The 8366-nt window shown below is 41.4% G+C and overlaps 1 protein-coding gene across 2 annotated transcripts in view; it reads right to left on the bottom strand.

The window, feature by feature from the left end:
* coro7 (coronin 7) overlaps nt 1–8366 on the bottom strand; it is a 111115-nt gene that overhangs the window by 54640 nt on the left and 48109 nt on the right. The gene's annotated exons all lie outside the window — the stretch shown is intronic.

Raw genomic sequence — 8366 nt, 5'->3', positions numbered from 1 at the left:
GATTAACAGGCAATGGAGGGATTATGTTTGTCATTAACTTCCCTCTCTTTTAAGCCATCACTCAATGGGGTAAGGGGAGAGATCATAGGGGGAGGGGGAGTCCAGGAAAGAGAAAGAGAAGGGAACAAAGGTATAAGTGTAGGTATAATTATATAATGATCACCCACACAGTAGTCCATGTGTGTGTGTCTGTGTGTACATCTGCTTGTGTACGTGTGCTGCTTGTGTATGTCAGACTATCGCTCTCCCTGTAAGTACAGCTAAGGCTGATGGGAATATCGTTAGTTTTTCAGCTAGTAGACAAATGGATCAAATGGAATTTTGACCTGATGCTAGATGAAAAGTCAGAGGATAATCAAAGTTATTAGGATTCATCATTTGGGAACCATGAATGTCTGTACAAATTTTCATGGCAATCCATCTAATAGTTGTTGAGATATATCAGTCTGGACCTAAGTGGTGGACAGACTGACATTGCCATCCCTAGAGCCATGCCACTAGCATGGGTAAAAAGTGTTATATCATCCATGCCCCTTAAATGATTTCCAAGGTGATATGATTAATTACAAAATGTGTAAGTGTTCTACAAAAGTATTACATTCTCTTTGCTGCATTCAACAGTGAACCACCATCCAAAAAAGTTTTACAAGACTGTTTAATGTGTGCTTTCAGTGGACGAGAGGTCTTGGAATTCTTCCTTACCAGCAATGAGCTGGAGGCAAAATGGAAACAAAGATTATGACTGAAAACACACAGGTTAAAGTTGTAAGTGGATTTAACCTTTCTGAATGACTCACTGGTCTAAGCTTAATGGGTGAGCATTGATTGCAAACCCACACAATAAACAGGCTGACCACCCATGTGTTTTATAGGTAGGATGCTGGCAGGGGATTGATGCAGCATGCACGCATACATGCCCACACCTACAAACAAACACACGCATATATTGGCCCATAGCTGGGAGCTGTTGTGCAAGGTCCCACGCTAACAACACAAACACATAAAACAGCACCACTGCTGTCATGCAGGCCCTATTATATCAGTTTGCTCAGAGAGAGCAAACGTCCTAGAGAAATAACAGGAGAAACAATTCAACCCTGGAGGTCAATAGGTTTTAACTTTTTTGTCCTTCTTCAACTGTTTTAACCTCCATGTGTCCTGAATTTTTGAATGTTCACCAACCTAATATACATACATTTTTACAATACAAGTTGTAAAGGCCTGTTGTTTTAGCCTTTCATTTTCCAAATTAAAAAATGTAAGATGGAGAGTGCAATGGATGGGGCTTAATTGCGAGTATACTGGAGGGACTCCAGGTAAAGGACAGATAGGATACATAAATGATGTCAGATAAGAATAATACTTGTGGCTGAAAGAATGCATGCATGTTTCTGTCCTTCTCTCTGGCCAGGCATCTGCAAATGTTCATGTATGTGAATAAAAGGAGAGAGGGAACAGAGGGAGTGCGTGTCTGTTTCTCTCCTTTGCTTCCATAAAATAGTCCATCTTTTCTTCCCCTGGCTTTAAGAGAAACCTGGTCCCTGGATGGGAGCCAGCTTTGACGCTCATACTCAGCCTGAACTGCTCAATGGCCCCTATTGTAGGGACCTTTTTCACAATTATCAACCCAAAAATAATTCCACACGGAATTACTTCGGAGTAAATATTTTTTCACTCCCTTCCTTCTCCCCTCCTTTCTGTTTCGCTCTCACTCTCTATTTTTTTGTTTCTAATTTGTTTCCAAATTCAGCGCTGTGAGAAGGCAGCCAAGGACAATGTGTTGAAGCACCGGGTCATGTGGCTGCAAATAGTGTTTGTATTTCCTCTGCACTTCTCAATCTTTTATTCAAATTACTTTTCTTTCTCTTTCTTTCTGCCTCTCTGTTTTCCATCTTCCAAATAGCTCTTCTGCCCACACAGCACAGCTGACCTCTCACTAACCTCAAACCATCTCTCCAACCTCAGCCAACAGTATTTACAGTCAGCAGTTGGGGGCATGAAATTAACTCCACAAAAATCATAGGATGAAGCATTTCTCCCAACACAAATCATAATTTTTAATCTTGAGCTTTTCTTCTTGAGCTGCATTCAGTTTCTATGATTTTGCTAGGTGCTAATAGACAAGAGCCTAGGATTTTAAAAAAGAACTGTAACAACAGAGAGTAAGAGTAGAGAAGGAAAGAAGAAGAGCTGAGAAGAGAAAACACACCACCACTTTGTTTTTGGAACCTGATTCTTTGGCTCCAGTTTTTGGCCCTCTGCTTGTTTCCCTACAGTACTCACTCCAACTCTCCTGCCCCACATCCCACTTTCCCTCCCTCTAAATCTTTCTGAAGTACTAATAACAGATGAAGGGTGGTGTGCCACCGGTTCCTCTCATGCCATACAGCTGCCAGTCTGTGCCAGCAGATGGCCCAGATGCTGCTCTGACAAAAAGCAATTAGGGGAAAGATGAGAAGGGAGATAGAAAGAAAAACAGGAAAAGAAAGCAAAAGGAAGAATTTGACTTTGGTTAGTTTTTGGCGGCATACATTAGCAGGCACACATGCAATTCATTTCACGTGCTGTTTGGTAGATTATTAGATATAAAAACAAATGGCAGTGTGATTCTCAGTGTATCCTAGGCTTGTCATTTGTGTCTTTTTCAGTCATTGTCTCTCCTCTCATTATCTTTTCATACTGGAAATGGACAATGCAAGCTGGCAAGTAAGTAATGTATAATAGGAGTGAATCAATCAAAGGGTTATAAATTTGTGTAAATATGGGCCTATGCTGGGCCAGCCTGTGACCTAAGCAAAATAGGCAACTGCCTAGAGCCACATCCATTCCTGGGTGGCCCCATTCGGTTGCCCTGGGGGGCATATTTGGTTGTGTTTCTGAGGCTGCATCTGAGGCTCCTGGTGTAGATATCAGTTTAGTGTTTAACACTGTCCAGCTCCACATGCTTGCAGAGAAACCTGGTCACAACTCAAGATCTTATCCTTATCTTATCCAACACCTTATCCTCCTACAGGCTGTTTTGTCTTTTCATCTTGCAGTCTCACTTGTCTATGCTTGTTAATGCTTCAATTATGCAAATAACTACAATTAACTCGTAAATACTTTTACCAGTGTTATGGATAATTGCTAAGGCTACAACTTCTATTACGAATATTTTCATTATTGATTAATCCTCTAATAGTTATTTCAAATTATTAATCATACAGTCTATGAAATGTCAAAAAATAGTGAAAAAATGCCCATCACAACTTCCTGGAGCCCAAGGTGATGTCTTCACATCTTGTTGTTGTCTTGTTCATCTAAAAGTTCAAAACTCAAAGATATTGCGTTTACTATGATATATGACAAATAAAAGCTACAAATCCCCATTTAGGAAGCTGGAACCAGAGAATGTTTGGCATTTTTGCTTGAAAAATGACTGAAACAATTAATTCATTATCAAAATGGTGGCCGATTATCTTTCTGTCGATCAACTGCTCGATTAAGCTCTAATAATTGCCCTTCTTGAGTAGAGGGGGAAGTGTTCATTTGAAAAACTTGTCCTGATGTGACACATTTGTCCTTGAATCCAGTTTTCTAAAAATTATAATCATTTGGAAGGTTATCCCAAAATCCCAAAACCCACTGCAGTTGAGGGCAGGACATCTAAATCAGTAGATAACTTCACATATATGGAAAATTCTGTTCATAGTAAACTTTGTTTTAAGACAAAACCAGATGTAGAAGAGGATAGTGCAGTGTTAGATTCTCTAATGTAAAATTACATGGCTGTGTCTTAGTACCTATATACTGACCCCTTTACCCAGTTTTTACTGAATCTGCTTATCCACCTACTTTTTCCAGTGTGACAATTTATTGTTACATTGCTGACTATATTGTAGCGATGTAAGTCATCCGGGTCACACTTTGACTTAGTGCCACAAAAAGGCTAAGGCTGGTCTTAGGTTTATAACAGCAGGAAGAAAGTTGAGCTTCTTCACAAGCACAAGGTGTTGAAAGACTCAAAGCAAAATATAAACATAAATGAGGAAACCAGAAATAGGGAGTGATGATCCAACCAATGCTGTAAGATAAGTAGGAGAGGATGGAAAGAATTTGATGAAATTAACGAGCGGCGTGGATTGATGATGAAATGTGAAGGGGGAGGGAGGTGGAGGGACGCTGTTACTGGCTGAGTCCAAGCACAGCCACATGCACTGAAAAGCTTATCCGTCTTTGGAAATGTACTGATGAGAGGTACTGAGGGGGGCAGTTGTGGAGGTGCTGAGTGTGGTTGAGAGTGTGCGTCCAACAGACAGCAATGGAATTAGAGAACACCTAAACAGAACCGCCTGTCACTCCTGGAAAGCAACCCAAGTGTGCGTCTCATTTCAAAGGAATGGAGGGACAGTGGGTGGGGGGATTTTATTGATTCAGAAAAACATAAGCAAGTGAGTAATATGGTATAAATGAGGAGCAGAGGAGGTGGTAGTGGACAGAGAGGAGGTAGTCAAGGGGGAAAGGGGTGCAGGAGGGGGTAAAATACTAGCACATATTGGTAAAAACTGTTTAAGCATGCCAGAAGAGTCTGTCAAATCCAAATAAGCTCCCTAAGACTGCCAGATGAAGCTAATAGCTCAAGCGCATAGCTATCGTTTAAACTAATCAGATCCAGTAAGCACATGTAAGAGCAGCTTATAGCTTGCTCTGATTTTATTGGCAGGAGGACACAATTCCTTGGCCAGTCCTTTTTCTGAATTAAAACTAGCTATAACCATTTGGATACAAATGTACAAATCATTGATGAGAAGATTTAAACTTCAAAATTAAATTCCCTTGAGGTCAACAATTAAGGTAACCATTAGGTCTCTCTGGGATGAGTACGGAGAGGTCTGGATGTCAGCTAGCCCTGGGCAAGGTCGCTTACCTCACATGGCCTTTGTAAGAAAACAGCTGTGATGAGAATTGATGGAGGTCTGAGCAGCAGGTCATGGAGCTAGTAGTTAGAAACATCAGAGGCAAGTGAGGGGCTCAATTTTAAAACTCAGTGGTGAATTCCAGTGATTGTCACCAACAGTTACAGTTGCCACACTAGTGTCTGGTGAGCCTCGGGCTTCATACGATGCTTTCTTGTTTGTCAGGGTCCCAAAAACCTCAATGCTTCCAACCAAAACCATCTCCAGACAAAAGAAACAGGAAAACAAGACAAGTGACAGCAACTGGGAGCTATCATCATTTCTGGGTTGCCTGAAAATCATCTTCTGGTTACAGTTTTGTTTCTTATTTCAATGCATATTTTTCATTTACTCAAACATATCAAAACTGTTGTACTGCAGACTTTTAGAGATTGAGAAGTCAAAACACTGGCAGTGTTTACTTACTGCAGTGCTTACAATACATATATATAGCAGGTAAACAAAAATAGGGTGAACTGATATCAAATTCTCATCAAATATATATTTAGATAATTAACAAGACCCTGCTGTCTTCAAAATTACATCTTCAACTGTGGGTTTGCACATTTGAAAGAGAATAGAAAACCACCATTAACTTCCCATGACTGGACACAGCGTAAAATTACCATGGGGTTTCTAATCCAATAAAGTCACTGCAAGGGGCCACACATGGATCCACATGAAGGTGGGGTGGGTGGGGTGTGTGTGTGTGTGTGTGTGTGTGTGTGTGTGTTTGTGGGGGGGGGAGAGAATCAGCAGGAGAGGATGATCACGACACGGCCTGCTCGGCAGAATCCCTGGCGCTGATTAAAATATCATCTCACCAGATCAGCAGAGCTCCTGCTGACCAAGCAGAAGCGGTACACACACACACACACACACAAACACACGCAAAGAATTGTTCTTCAAATAAGGGTAAACAGAGTGATCTATGGTTGTTCATGATATGCTATAAAAAGTAATGCTGTACTGATTTCAGGTCAGGTAGGCAGTTGCTGACTCTGGCATGCTATTAAGACATTATTTCCTGTTTATTAATTTAACTGCAGTGGCTCCCTGCTGTAGTAAAATTGCACCTATGGCTAAATATTAAACAAAATTGCCAAAATGCCATAAAAACTACAGCTGCAATTACATCTTTTAAATCATGATCTAAATATTTAAATAAAAACCAAATGAGGCATCTGCAGCCTGTATTGGAACTGATCTTGAATTGAGCCTTGGAGTTATTTGACGTAAACAGAACCAAAATTACGACCCAAAACTCACAACTTCAACTAAACTAAACTAAACTAAATTAAGACAGAAAACAATCTCTCATGTGCTTATACGTTTCTTCTTTCAACAGTAGGCAAAAGATCTGGCAAACATAGTGGCTGGTTTGACTTCATCAGACACCATTGTCTACTCTTTCCTGTCTCTCCCTTTTTCCCCCCTCGTTTCTCATTTTCCCAGACTTACAGCAGCATTTTAGAGTCAAAACCTTCAGCACAAACAAAACAGCAGAAGCGTAACATCCATTATTTAAGAGTAGCCCACTGACGGGGAACAAGCCAGCCAAGGTCTTGGGGTCAGGCATTCAGGCCTCTGATACATACCCCTTAAGACACCAGCAGACTTTCATCAAACGCTGCTGTGTACACATCCTGCACTAGCTTTCAAACTCTACTTGCATCATGGCTGTGCTGCGTATACACATCTGCAGATTCCACATTGTTTGTGGCTGGAGCTCCTGTGTAATCTCAAACTGAGCTGTGCTATGCTGTAACGTGGGTGGGCATATTACGGGTACAGGCAAGTAAAGAGAAAAGAACATTCCACTAATATTATTAGCTCTACCAACACCAATGCAAATAGGTTTACCTCACATTTTAGAAATAAAGTAAGCATTGTATAGGTTGGCACTTCAGTATGGAATACAGTATATTATTCAAATTTGATTTAAATTATTTCTACACCTTTGGAGCACTGTGTGTGTGCGTGTGTGGTGAGTGGAAGGTGCACAGATTATGTACCTGTAATCCTTTTCATCACAGTAGGTGCTCATGGTGTCTCTGTGGTAGACAGCATGATTTACATACATCTCTTACAAGATGGGAACCCCACCCCACATGTCTGTTCTCATGGACAAAAGTTGGAATAATATCACAAAAAGCTTTGCAAAGATGATGTAAGTGAGTAACTAGTTAATAGATGTGTTAAACAATTGCCTTAAACTATGTGTGTGCACGTGTGTGAACAGAGTGTGCCGACCTAATGTGTTCTGGCACAAAGGTTGACTTCAGTAATCCACATCAGTCACACTAATTCCATTTCCCCCAAACACACATCTACAGCCAGCCGAAACACAAGTGTTCACTGGCAGAACATAATGGCCATCTCAAACATCCTGCTGCCACAGGGCTGAGGCCACCTGACCTCTGACCCCTGCATGTGAACTCTAACTCTAACTCTAACAGGAATGGGCCAGCAACTTCCGGTCTACAAACACCTGTTTGTTTCTAACTGCTAATAACACTGAGAGGGAGGGGTTTGTTTCAGAGTGAGTCATCACACACAAACACAAAATGCTGATCTGCTAATCCTGTCCATAGGGAGGGTCTGGACAGTCACAAGTGTCTGGGTGCTGATTAATAATGAGCTGGTGAATGAGTTGCAGACCAGGATAAGGTTGATTTTTACAGGCTGTTGTCTAGTAATTGCTGGTTTACATATCCTGACCAGTTGGGGCTAAACAGGGACAAAGACACACAGACGTCCCTTTATAGATCTGAAGTCAACAGTGTTATAAACCTATTTATAAGTACATTTGTCTTTGAGGTAAACTTTAACAGGTCAGCTTCAACTCTCCATTTACTCTCCAACATGTTTGAAATAAACAGGAGCACAGAGGATGCAGTCTCCATGGCACTGCACTCTGTACTCACACACTTGGACAATAATCAGAATCAGAAATACTTTATTGATCCCCGAGGGCAAACTCTTTTGTTACAGCAGCTCACTATCACGTCAGTGCACACAGGAATAGAAGTTCTAATAAGAACACTTATGCACAAATGCTGTTTGTTGACTTCAGCTCTGCATTCAACACTGTCATCCCTTCCAAGTTAATCACCAAACTTGGAAACCTGTGTATTAACACCTCCATTTGCAATTGGATTATGGACTTCCTGACAAACAGACCTCAGCTTGTTAGGTCAGGCCACAACTGCTCCACCACCATCACACCCAACACTGGCATACCACAGGGCTGTGTGCTGAGCCCCTTCCTCTACTCCCTCTTCACACTCGACTGCAGGCCTGTGCATGGATATAACGGCATCATCAAGTTTGCAGACGATACTACGGTGATTGGTCTCATCAGCAACAACGATGAGACTGCCTACAGGGAGGCACCTGGCCACATGGTGCTCAGATAATAACTTGCTCCTC

The sequence above is a fragment of the Siniperca chuatsi genome, linkage group LG21 (genome assembly GCF_020085105.1).
Source record: "Siniperca chuatsi isolate FFG_IHB_CAS linkage group LG21, ASM2008510v1, whole genome shotgun sequence".
Lineage (NCBI taxonomy): Eukaryota > Metazoa > Chordata > Actinopteri > Centrarchiformes > Sinipercidae > Siniperca > Siniperca chuatsi.
Note: the sequence above shows the minus strand (reverse complement) of the source record. Positions and strands in the feature narration are given on the sequence as shown.